Source organism: Mesoplodon mirus (genome assembly GCF_964341445.2).
Source record: "Mesoplodon mirus genome assembly, chromosome: 7".
Taxonomy (NCBI): domain Eukaryota; kingdom Metazoa; phylum Chordata; class Mammalia; order Artiodactyla; family Ziphiidae; genus Mesoplodon; species Mesoplodon mirus.
In genome coordinates, this window is record NC_138983.1 from 103,471,676 (window position 1) to 103,483,761 (window position 12,086).

Below are 12,086 nucleotides of genomic sequence, written 5' to 3' on the forward strand. Positions count from 1 at the left end.
TTGGAATACTGTTCTGTGAGATTTGGTAGAAAAAGAATCCCATGATCAGAATGTTTGGGAAACACTGAATATTTTATCCCCACGTTATACATTCAAAATGTATATTTTTTACATCAGACCTAAAATTCCTAGAATAAACAAAAACTGAAAAAACAAACCAAAAAATCCTGCTAATTCGATTAATACAAGTTTTCCACTGAACACTTGTGAATGTTTTTGAGGCACTGGCTGATACTGAACACAGTCTTGGGAAGGTTGATCTAAGGAATTAAAATTCTGTAAATTATGAGGAAAACACTTTTAGGTGAGAAGAGATGCATATGGTAGCAGGCTTCAGTATTCTGTATTTCCATTCGGGAAATTGTTCTTATTTGATCCCTTCCACCCTTGATCCTTTTTCCTTTCAGTGGACTCTGTAGTAGGGATAAAGGGGAGAATGTCATTTACTACCCTAGAAGAGCTATTTACTCTAGTGTAAATACAGTGGAGGCTGGTAAAAGTGTGTTGATAATAAGACATATTAGCTTAGGTTCTCTTGGTAGCAAAGAACAAAAACTAAATCAAAGTTGGATATGTGAAACCCAAGGGCAGAAATACAGCCAGGCTCAGGAAAGGTCGAGGAAGCAGCTATATCATTTCCAGTAATGTGATCGCCGAACTGCTTTTCAACAAAGGGCGTCTTCCTAATGAACTTCAAAATGAGCTCTGCTGCTTGTTGGAGTTAAAAAAAAAATATATATATATATATATATATATATATATATATATATATATATATGTTTATACATATATATACGTATACACACACACACACAAGCATGCATATATACATATGATACAAAGAAAGAAAACATATATAAGTGGATGTTTTGTTATTACAACATGCATGCCAGGCATTGGTGACCATGGGAGGTCACCTCCGTGTTTCTGAGCAAGACAGCCTAACACTCATTTTTCCATTATCACTGTTGCCCAGAGTGAACTTGTCAAAGAGATACTCCACCATTCAGACTTCCAAACCCCTCCACCCCCCATCTTGCTACTCATACTTAACCATTAGTATTTGCATAATTAATGCACATAAACATTTCAGGTGAAACTGCAGACACCCTTTATTTTAATCCCTGCCCAATCCCATTCCCTTCACTTGTTCCCCAGAGGCAACTGCAATCATGATTTTCAGGCTATGGTTCTATACTTTCACTATGCACATGCACCCACGTTCACCAGGTACCCCTACCTCACCCCACCCCACCCCAGTCTACCCCCATATACCTACATTATTTATAAGGGGAAGACTGATTTTGTGTTTTCCAGGGCCCCATGGGACACCTTCTCCCTCCCACTGTGGAGATCCTGAGCTGCATCTGGTTGGGGTATGGCTGTGTTCAGAAACTCCTGGATACCTGTTTTAAAACTTAAAAAATGAGAGATTTGCCCACATGAATCAACCAGAGACCTTTATTTATTTATGAACCAATAACTTTATTGGAAGAAACGGAAAAACTGGAAGAAAAAAACTTAAGTGATAAAATAAAGTCCAGGAAAAGAGAGTCCTGCCCTTGTTGCCAAAAAAAAAAAACAAAACCAAAACTTAAGTGAACTTCTTCTGCAAGGGCACTCTTGCCGTCTGCATGGCAGGCATGGTGACCAGGGCTCTGGTCACCCCGTGGCTCTGGGGAAGTCCAGTCCAGGCTCATTTCTTCTTGTCGCTGTCGCCCAGGGTGAGCTTGTCAAAGAGTTACCCTGCCAGCTCGACGTCTGGGGCCCCCATCATGCTCAGGGTGGTGACATGACCCTCCAGCTGTCTGATGAGCGCCACCTACTGGCTGAGGTAGTGAGTTGCCAGGAAGTGGAGCAGGTGGGGGTCGCACTTGTCGGTGGCCAGCTGGTGCAGTGGAGCAGGCTCCGGGTCGCTAGCTTCTCCAGGAACAAGGCGCACTTCATGGCCTTGAGGCCGCTCTTGCACTCGTCACTGACTGGCTTCCTGATGTCTTGGAAGTTGAGGCGGCCCCCCGCGCTGGTTCTGCAGGCGCTTCAGGCCCTGGGCCCACAGTGGCGCAGGAAGAACCGGCTGAAGTGCTTCAAGGCCACGTCGTCGCGGTGGAGGTAAAAGGCCACGGCCAGGCACACGAAAGAGGCGTGGAGCTGCAGGGTGAAATGGCTGTTGACGGCGGCCTCGCAGTCGGCGTGGTAGCTCTGGCGCACCTGCGAGGGCGGCGCGGGCAGCGTGGTGGGTGTGAAGGCCAAGGTGAAGGCGAAGCCGCGGGGCCTGCGGTACCTGTCTCGGAGTCCCTTTCACGTGATTTAGCAATTTCCTTCGTCTTGGGTAAGTGCAGACTTCTCTTTTGTTTGTCAGAAAACAAAAGGCTTAGGTGTATTCTTAGAGAAAGAGCTTAACTGTGTGGATGTATTTATCCCCTCAAGCCTCATTTGTCCTTTCACTGCCACTCAGCAAGCATTTTTTTTAACCCCTCAATGATGTTGTATGGAGTGAGCCACAGTGGTAGGAAATACCATTGATCTCAAATTATCTTTCATTCATTCATTCAGTAAATATTTATTGATTACTTAGTATGGCCCAGGCACTGGTATGGGATTTGGGCATATATTAGTAACAAAGAAAGACAAAGTCTGTTCCCATGAGGTTTGTATTCTAGTGGAGAAGCAGACCAAAACAAAACAAAACAAAAAACTACTATTTTTCTCCCTTTCTTGTCTCCAGTAAATACGTATAAGATATTACACATGTATAAGTCAATATTTTCTTAGAAGTTAAGGATGTTATAGTGGAAGACATAAGACCAATCTAGGTATTTATAATTAATTAATTCAACAGCCATTTCTAGACAGTATTCCAAATATGTGTCAGTGTTTGACTCTGGAGATACACAGAAGAATCAGACATGGTCTCTGTTCTCAAGGTACAAGAAAGAGTGATGGACTGTTTTAAGTGCTCTCAATGGTTTTAAAGTTTTTGGATAAAATAGCTGTTTTCACTTACAGTTTTATTACCATGACTTTGACTAATGTACTTTTTTGGGGGGTCCCTTTATTTCTCTTTGAAAGCTCATGCTGTGCTATAATCATTGTTTATGAAGGAAGCAAAGGATCAAATATCAACTGTCACTTTGTACACTTACCTGAGCAATTTTAGAGGCATTTAATTGTTGAGTCTGTAAAGAAATAGAATAATAACAATGTCTATTTGATAAGTTGATGTTAATGATAGGATCATACATTAGAGATGGAAAAGAACTACATGATCAGTTTCTCAGTGAGATAAAATTGTATTCTATGTTTGCTTAACACCAGTGTTTAGTCTTAATATAATTGCAATCTTTCAAAAATTTCCTTGGAAGAGTCCATTGTAGACTTCACTGGAAGAATCTATTTAAATAGAAGAAATCTTGATTTTGTAGAACATTTTCTCCTTATGTCCCAAGATCATTTAATAATTAATTTATCTGGACAACTTTACTCTTCAAATATTAAAATAATACTATTGAATGGTTCTATGTCTACTAAGGGGTGATAATGGTGTTTCTCAGATTTTTTATCCCTCATCATTACTCCCTAGGTTAGAAGATAATGTTAAAATACATGTTATAACTAAGAGAAACCTAAGGTTTAAAATCTAACTTTTTAAAGGGAAATCAATAAACTAGCATGAACTGGAACCTCAAATTTCCATGAAGGAAATATACATATATCTAAACAAAAACATTGCATCCAGTTTTTCTTTAATGAGGAATGTAAAGCTAAATACAAACACAGAATGAAAAAACTTCAGAGCAGATGATGTTTTTAGAAAATTTTTAAATTTTATTTTTTAAATGTATTTATTTTATTTTTAAATTTTTGGCTGCATTGGGTCTTTGTTGGATGTGGGCTTTCTCTAGTTGCAACGAGTGGGGGCTACTCTTTGTTGCAGTGCATGGGCGTCTCATTGCGATGGCCTCTCTTGTTACGGAGCACGGGCTCTAGGTGCTTGGGCTTCAGTAGTTGTGGCATGCCGGCTCAGTAGTTGTGGCACATGGGCTTAGTTGCTCCGTGTCATGTGGGATCTTCCCGGACCAGGGCTCGAACGGATGTTCCCTGCATTGGCAGGTGGTTTCTTAAGCACTGTGCCACCAGGGAAGCCCCCGAAATTAAAAAAATTTGATAATCAAATTTTATAGTTTATAACTTGGTCTGTGCTAAGATAATGTCTTTTAAAATATCAATATAGGACTATAAGATGAAGGTTTCTTTGAAATGTTTGTGGTCAGTGTTGGTATTATGTTAGGATTCTCCAGAAAAACAGAACCAATAGAAGATATATTTGTATATTATATAAAATAAGGAATTAGCTCACGTGATTATGGAGGCTGACAAGTCTCAAAATCTGCAGTTGCCGTACTTGAGACCAGGAGAGTCCATGGTGTAGGTCCAGTCCAAAGGCCAGGAGGCTCAAGACCCAGGAAATTCAAGTTGAAGGCAGGAAAAAACAATGTCCCTGCTCCAAGGCAGTCAGGCAAGAGGAGTTTCTGCTTACTCAGAGGAAGGTCAGCATTTTTATTTTATTCAGGCCTTCAAATGATTGTATGAGGCTCATCGACTTTAAGGAAAGCAATCTGCTTTACTTAGTCTACTATTTCAAATGTTAACCTCATGGAAAAACACCCTTTCAGGCACAAACGATAACATTTGACTAAATATCTGGGTACCCCCTTTGAAGTTGACATATAAAAATTAGCTATCACAGTATTACTCATGATAAATGCAGAGTCAACAAATAAAAATTCTCATGCTATAATCTGCAAAAACTGTTTTGACTTTCAGTTCCCTTCATTAATTTACAAATGTTACAGAACTAATAGTTACACAACTGATATTAGACAATAAGTTCTGACTCCGTGTCAATGATTAGCTCTCATTCATTCATTCAGCATATTTCTATTGAGCACCTATTATATGACAGGTATTTTATAGGTACTAACATAAAAACTTGTTCTATAAGCTCCTCATATTTGTATTTCTTTTGTAGCTAAGTGCTAGTAAATGTTACATATAATTCCTTCTTTGAAAATTAATAGATGAAGTAGGATCAATGGTATAATCTTAAGGAAGTAGACCATAAGTAGCAGCAGTCGGTGGCTTATCTCACTCTCTGTGTTTTGTGTGTGTGTGTGTGTGTGTATACATATGTATAAATCAATCATTTAATGAGAGGTAGTGAAAAGTGATACATCGATATTCTATATCTCTGGGCTGTTCACTCTGCATTACCTCATTATTACAGGTACTGGATTAGATTTGATTATTATTACCCATATTTCACAGATAAAGAAATTGTGAATTAAAGTATGTAACATGATCAAACACAGAGCTTATAAATAGCAGAGAGTGACACTCTGAATTGGATTCCTCTCTGGGTAGTTTGGGAAGTTTGGCTGGACCATGAGCTCCATTAGAACAAAGACTGTTCAACTTGTGATGCTAAATTTCACATAGTAGGGGCTCAAAAATATAAATTAAAATATTGAGTGGCCTATGAAAAGCTTTAGTTTCATTATTTCTCCAAATTAAAAAAATGAGTGGGAGTAGATGTTGAATATATATTTAAACTCTATTTCCTTTAGAAGGAAAAAAAATCAAAGACACCCAATGGTGATAAATTACTATTATAATTTTAGTTTAATATGCATAAACATAAAACCAGGCATAGAAATTGGTATGCTTTTATAACTGTAAACCAGACAATTTGTAAATATATGCAAATACAACTATAAAACTATTAAAATTAAGAAGTTCCAATTATGCACCCGATTATGCTTTTTGTCTTAAACACAGTCCCTTGTCACTGAGAACACACTAGTTGACGAGATGCAGGTTCCCTTTCGAGTGCGCCGTGTCTGTGTCCCGACATCCGTGAAAGATCTCAGTGCTCTACCGCCCTTCTGTACTGAAGACATGACGTACTTTAGCTCATATGATGATTCATAATGTACTTTTGCTTTCAGGTAGTGGAAGTCATCATTCAAATAGTGTCTGTCCATGTTCTTTTTTATTAGTTTGTGAAAAGTAATTCTGATGCAGTTTGTTGATTTCATGAAATACCATTAAAAGCCTCAGTAACTTCAATAACTGAAGAGGCTGTTCAAACTGGGAATTGAGGGGGAAGAGAACTACTGACAGAATTTTAAGGGATAACACTCTTCCCTTTGAGTTTCATTCTATTAAACTATTTTTCACCTCCCAGTCATCACTTTAAAAGGAAATTTTAGTGTTTGCAGCTGGTAAAATGTGACTATAAGGGTGGACATGCGACAGTTGTCCTTTTTACACTAGAACATGCCAGCCTAGCAGCAGTCACACTCAGTGTGATTCAAAGCACACACGCAGGGCCTCCCTGGTGGCGCAGTGGTTGAGAGTCCGCCTGCCGATGCAGGGGATACGGGTTCGTGCCCCGGTCTGGGAGGATCCCATGTGCCGCGGAGCGGCTGGGCCCGTGAGCCATGGCCGCTGGGCCTGCGCGTCCGGAGCCTGTGCTCCGCAGCGGGAGAGGCCACAACAGTGAGAGGCCCGCATACCGCAAAAAAGAAAAAAAAAAAAAAAAAAAAAAAAACAAAAAAAAAACACACACGCAGGCATGGACAGTGAGTTTGTGCTGCTGCATTGAGCTATAGACAGATGCAGATAATTCTGAAAATGCTTCCAGTCATTTTTCATTTGGATGTAAACACAAGAACAGATCCATGGAATTCACCAATACAGGTAGAGAACACTGAGTTAGAATGGCATGGACACACCATTTATCTAGTCAATAACTATCTAGGACCTAATATATTCCAGCTTTGTGCTAAATGCTGAATGATTGCAACAGGCGTTGACTTTAATCTCATGGGCCCTAGAGTCGGTTTCAGTTCACTATGTTCATTGACAGAATGTATATGTGATGGATGTAAAATTAGATGCTAATGAGTTGATAATAGAATATGTATATATATATTGAAATATTCATATATATTCAATAATATTTTGTTTGAAATCTTTACTACTATTGTCACAGATACAGAAATTGCTACAGACGTTCTCATACCTTTTCCTACATAGCAATTAGGTTTAGGGAAAATAATTTTGGTGGAATGGTGTTAGTCAACCTACAAATCCAGAATGTCTTGGTTGAAGGTGTAGATACTTTGTTTCACTAAAATCAAGTGTAAGTTTTTCCAAACAAGTTAGGAAAAAAATGCAAAATCCTTATAAAATGTTCCTTATGATTCCATACCTTACTATACTATTAACCCAATGTGTTAATAAGCTTGTATTTAATGTAATCATTATTCTTCATAATTTGACATAAGTAATGTGCTCTCACATTTTAATTTTCTAAATTTTTTTTTTTTTGCAGGACGCGGGCCTCTCACTGTTGTGGCCTCTCCCGCTGCGGAGCAGAGGCTCCGGATGCACAGGCCCAGCAGCCATGGCTCACGGGCCCAACCGCTCTGCGGCATGCGGGATCCTCCCGGACTGGGGCACGAACCCGTGTCCCCCGCAACGGCAGGCGGACTCTCAACCACTGCGCCACAAGGGAAGCCCTAATTTGCTAAACTTTTAAACCATATTCTCAATGACTTATTTGCTGATTTCCTTTTTTATAAAAATATGATACCTCAACCAACCACTGTTAAACTCAGCAAAAAGCAGTTTCCAAAGTAAATGTTTTGTAAAGTGTTTCCTGTGTATTACTCACATTTATTACTTTTCCTCTGACCTTTTTATATTTCAGTTCATACATGAAAAATAAACAATGTCCTTTTGACTTATTTTCTTGAAGTCTTTTGCCATTTTCCAAATATATCTGAGTAGTTAAGGTCAGTTAAACCTATTTAAAGTTTCAAATTTCTAGGAAATATCTGATATTTAGTAACTTTCTGCCCAAATGATTTTAAATCTCATTTATTATAAAGTGAATTAAAAGATTGGCATACGTTCTTTAAATAGAAAGATTATCAACCTGCTTTTGCTAATGTAGATGGTGCTCTTCAGTTCTGATTTCATACATGACAAACAACCCAGGATTAAAGGCTCATTAATAATCTGCCAAATACTGTCAGCTGTATGACTCAATGCTCCATTAGTAATGTAATCCCTTGATTTTCTTCTGCCAGAAAAGTGATTCTTTGAAACCACTGGCAGTAATATGAATTTATACATTATATGTGTGTGTGTGTGTGTGTGTGTGTGTGTGTGTATCTCTTGGAAGAGAGACTGAACGCCAAGACAAAACCTTGCATTCCTTTACAGGACGTGCAATGCAGATCTATTGTGGAGTAACTGCTGGATCTGGGAAGGAAGGTGAGGCTAAAGGCAGCCCATTAGAAAGGGAAGAGGCTGTTGGAACTGGGAGTTGAGGGGAAGAGAACTACTGACAATTTTAAGGGATAACACTCTTCTTGCCTTTGAGTGTCTGTGTGGTAGAGTCCATGGCCTAGAGTAGAAGGGGGAAGCTGTACTAGAGCAGCTTCTGGTGGCGGGAATATTATTTTCTTATACATGCAGCTATTGAAACATTGCTTAACATTCCTCAGATCTTAACTGTCAAGGACAAAAAACAGTAATGATAACTGGAAATGTCAGTTCCACATCCACAATAATCTATTTACAATTGCTTCCCTCTTTCACGAGTTCTCTATCAATTATCCACGCTTTTATCCCCCCCCCCAAATCATCACTTTTTCCTTAATCACATGTATTCCTCAGTTATGCTGTAGAGAACTGCAGTTTTCCCTTCGTGGCCCTTCCCCCTTAATCCTTTTTTTTTTATTTTCCACATTAACAATCCCTAATTTTTAGAAAAAAAGACAATAGTATATAAATGAAACAAGGTGCAGAATTCCTCAGATTATAAAAATCAATTCCTGGAGCGTTATTGATTGGTAACTATATTGATCACATCAATGTAAGTATTTTAATCAGTCTGTCTACAGAGATTGCAGCTACAAGATAAAAAAACATAATCAGTTTATTCAGTTGTTACAAATGTAGGAGGGGGAAATGGAAATAGGATTAACAAGATTTTATGCAGAACCAAGAGTCCACTTCCTTTTCTTTCCAGAGACACTATTCTATAAACCATGGTATTGCTTCTCCTAGCCAGACTATGAAGCATGTTTGGTTAGATTACATTTTGAATTATACCAGTTCCTTGGAGTAAATGTCTCTATGGGACACTTGGGTTTATAAAACTCTGTTTCATAGCTGGATGATGTAGAGCATCCCTCAGACTATCTTGTTGCAAAAGAATGCTGTTGGGTCAAATGAACAAGAGAAAACAGGTAATAATATAATATTAGAACTCTCTACAAAATAACATCTCAATTCACATTTTGCGCTACGTTCAGTGACATCTTAGAAAACCATTCTGTGTGTATGTATGTATGGAGTGCACAGATTCGTACGTACATATTGGGCTTTGATCACGAATGTTAATGTTCGCTAAAATTTGTACCTTAATGTGGATTGTAGTATGAATATATATGTAGTAAATTATTATAAAGAGATATGATTATTAATATAAAATAGTATTCTGTATTTTATAATTAGGGTTAGAGTGGTATAATTTAAAAATAATAATAATATTGAATATTTTTGCCTACCCTTCCAATATTGGACGTTAGTTAGGTAAAGCAGACACTAGTGGAAACATGCATCTTAGCTGATTGTGTATGTATATACTCTGTCCATTTTTAATTCTTTAAAAAATACAAATGTTGTATTAGAAGCCATGGAGTGTTAGAAGTCAGCGGTAGTGAAAAACTGAGGTTATTGATTATTTTGTGTTTTCATATCCACAATATGAAGTGATTTTGGAAGTTTTTTGCTAGCTACTAGAAAATAAGCTAAGATTTATGTTAGCTCTTTGAATGCATCTACCGAAGTTCCATCACTAGGAAAGTGAGGTCACCCTTCTTTGATTAAATCATCAAACATAACATAGTACCATTTACATGTCCTCAAAGTTTTATTACAACACAATTACTAGCCAAGATTTTAGCTATTTACAAGGTCTTCTAACTATATACCAGATAGTTTGATGTGTACATGGCATGAACTACCTTATAAAATAGAGCTGCCTCTTTTTATTTTCTAAATATTATAATCTATCTATATTAGTGAACTGGAGCTGTGGATCAGATGATAAGATATGCATAACTGTGTGCACTGAGTGATTGGAATGCCACTTGTTATCTTTTTTCTGGAAATGTCTATATAAGAAAATAAAAGGTACTTTATAGAAATATGAAAAACATAGCAGCCTGATACTGTTCATTCTTACCCTTTTTGGGAATTTGAATAAGTAATTTATTCTCCCTTAACCTCAAGTTCTCTATTTAAAAAAGTGACCTTGGACTAGATCCTGTTGCAGATACTGTGGTCAAATGATTTTATGCCCAGGGATTCCAGCCGTTGGCTGTGAATCAAAATCAGTTGAGGAAATTCTGATTCAGCAAGTTCGGGGTTGAACTCTGGCATATGTACAGTTGACCCTTGAACAACTTTGGGGTTAAGGGTGTGGACCCTCACACAGTCGAAAATTCAAGTATGACTTTACAATCGGCCTTCCGTATCTATGGTTGAACATCTTCATATTCAGTCAACCCCAGACTGAGTAGTACTGTAGATTAAGTGAACCCACCCGGTTCAAGTCCGTGTGGTTCAAGGATCAACTGTACTTTTAAGAAGTGCCACAAGTGATTCTGATACTCAGCCAGGATATGGAATATTGATTCTATGCTATTTGATGCAAAGAACAAAATGGGAATCTCTCAGTCTATATATTGATTATAACTTATCTAAATATCATACCTTACTAAGAAAAAATATCATTGGGTGTAGCAATGGTAAAATAGCTACAGTGTATTTCATTATAAGAGAAGATGGTTACAGTGTTACTGGTAGAAAAATGATCAGAATAGTGTATTAGTTAGGGTTCTCCAGAGAAACAGACCTAATAGGATATTTATATTATATTGTATTGGATTGGATATATAATAGGTTATTGTATTTTATATAATAGGGTAAGCTATCGTATTGCGGTTGACCCTTGGACCATATGGGTTTGAACTGTGTGGGTCCACTTATCCACGGATGTTTTTCAGTAAATACTGCAGTGCTACACGATTCGTGGTTGGTTGAATCTGCGGACGCAGAACCGGATTATGCAGTTTTTAACTGCACTCTAACCCCCATGTTGTCCAAGGATCAAATGTATATATGTGGGGAGGGGAGATTTCTTTCAAGGAATTGTCTATTGGCTTTGGTTTATGTGATTTTGGGGCTTGGCAAGTCAGAAATCTGCAGGGTAGGTCAGCAGGTTGGAAATTAAGGTAAACGTTCATGTTGCAGTCTTGAGTCCCAAAGCTAGAAACTCAGACAGAGTTTCTCTATTGCAGTCTGGAGGCATAGTTCTTTATTCATGGGAGGACTTCAGTCTTCATTCTGAAGGCCTTCAACTGATTGGATGACGTCCAGCACACTATGGAGGAATCATCTGCTTTTCTCAAAGTCTACTGATTTACAAGTTAATCACATCTAAAATACACCTTGACAGCAGCTTCTAGACCAAAGAACCAGGCACCATAGACTAAGTTTACATGTAAAATTAACCATCATAAATGGTAAACATGAGTGAGGGCTAGCTGATGCAGGCAGAAGAATGCCGAAGTGGGTTCATTCAGAGGGAATGTGATTGGGTGTCAGAGGAGGGCTGGCATATGCTGTGTGGGTGGAGGAGGCAGCAAGGTTGTGGACTACTTGAATCTGTTGGGGCTCAAAACTGGTGCCCTGAGCCAGCATGAATTCTACCACAGTAAATGTGGTAGGCAACTGAGGGTGGGCAGAGACACACAGGATGTCATACTTGAGACCAATTAGGCTTCATTTAACCAGTGAGTTTCATCACGTTGATTTTCATAGTTTATTCTCATTCCCTTGTTCATCTGTTCATTATAGAACACTCCAGTCAGAGCCTTTCAACTTGCTTGAGCATTTGTTTATTAGCTTAGTGGTGTTGGTTTTGGTTGTCAGTACAGCACTCT

At 38.4% G+C, this 12,086-nt stretch overlaps 1 pseudogene across 1 annotated transcript; it reads right to left on the reverse strand.

Annotated features, from left to right (window-relative positions):
* Positions 1–1,362: 1,362 nt before the first annotated feature.
* On the reverse strand, positions 1,363–6,041 carry LOC309808923 (ferritin heavy chain-like; annotated as a pseudogene). Its single transcript has 3 exons — positions 5,847–6,041; positions 3,144–3,176; positions 1,363–2,295 (listed from the first exon to the last, which is right to left on the reverse strand). The product of its transcript is annotated as a ferritin heavy chain-like (transcript).
* Positions 6,042–12,086: the final 6,045 nt, after the last annotated feature.